Genomic DNA, 1,125 nt, shown 5'->3' with positions numbered 1-1,125 from the left:
TATATATATATATATATATATATCCTTTACCCTCTAACACTATAGCTCTCTCTGTTCTATTTCTATTTGATCTACTTTTCATTATTTTTTATTTATTATTTAAAAATAAATAAATAAATAAAAACTGTGTTGGGCTATGTGTTAGTCTAAACGGGACTTGTCACAGCACTTACATATGTGACCCTCTCTGTGAAATCCAGGCTAAAGTCTCAAAATCTAGTTATGAGATAACAAGCATCAAAGTTTGATTTCGACCATTAATTTCACTATGATTTCAATCTTTGACATGGCTTTACTCAGTCGACATTAAAGATATCAAGGTTACATTTTCACAGAATGTTCTTTACCTTATGAAAGATGGTTTTATGTAGAAAACAGTAAATCACAACAAAAAAAAAGACTTTAGCTGGGTTTTCACAGCCAGGGTCACATATTATTATTCTTTTGTTGGTTTGATTGCTACTATTGTCCTCACTTTGGATGAAAAGCATCTGCTAAATAATTAAATATAAATACAGAAACTTCAACAAAGCAGAGACAAAGCAGATAAGAATGGACTGTGAGGAGAAAGCAAATGACCTCACAGTCAGTATGAGCAAAACTGTGACAGTGAGGTGTGTGATATTCTCACCATCACATTACAGTTGCATGTGGAACCATGTTCTTTCCACACAGACACACACATAAGTGTATCCGTTATTCCCTACCGTTAATTATTATTCCCTGTAATTGGCTTTGATGTGATTGCTGTGCCCTGGCCCATGTATGCATGAACCTGTTTCCACCTCCTGTGAACACTACAAACCAAAAAGAAACCTCTCTCTGGTAGAGAATCATCTATCTTTTTATGCCTCTAACATGTCCAGATGATCATGTCTGAAAAAACATATTTAGCATTAATGCTGTGTGTGTGTGTACCTGTTTTTCTATTCTGGTGGGGACTTAAACCTGAATACATACAGACTCATGGGGACTCGTGTCACGGTGAGGACCTAAATTGAGGTCCCCACGGGTAAACAAGCTAATAAATCACACAGAATTAAGTTTTTTGAAAATCTAAAAATGCACAAAGTTTCCTGTGAGGTGTAGGTTTAGGTGTAGGGTTGGTGTAGGACAATAGAATAT

The 1,125-nt window shown here is 35.4% G+C and overlaps 1 protein-coding gene across 1 annotated transcript in view; it reads right to left on the bottom strand.

Moving 5' to 3' along the window:
• LOC107746957 (UPF0606 protein KIAA1549L-like) overlaps nucleotides 1-1,125 on the bottom strand; it is a 75,305-nt gene that overhangs the window by 23,345 nt on the left and 50,835 nt on the right. The gene's annotated exons all lie outside the window — the stretch shown is intronic.

The sequence above is a fragment of the Sinocyclocheilus rhinocerous genome, unplaced genomic scaffold (assembly GCF_001515625.1).
Source record: "Sinocyclocheilus rhinocerous isolate Xijiao unplaced genomic scaffold, SAMN03320098_v1.1 scaffold138, whole genome shotgun sequence".
Classification (NCBI taxonomy): Eukaryota; Metazoa; Chordata; class Actinopteri; order Cypriniformes; family Cyprinidae; genus Sinocyclocheilus; species Sinocyclocheilus rhinocerous.
This window is presented reverse-complemented; position numbering and strand designations above follow the sequence as displayed.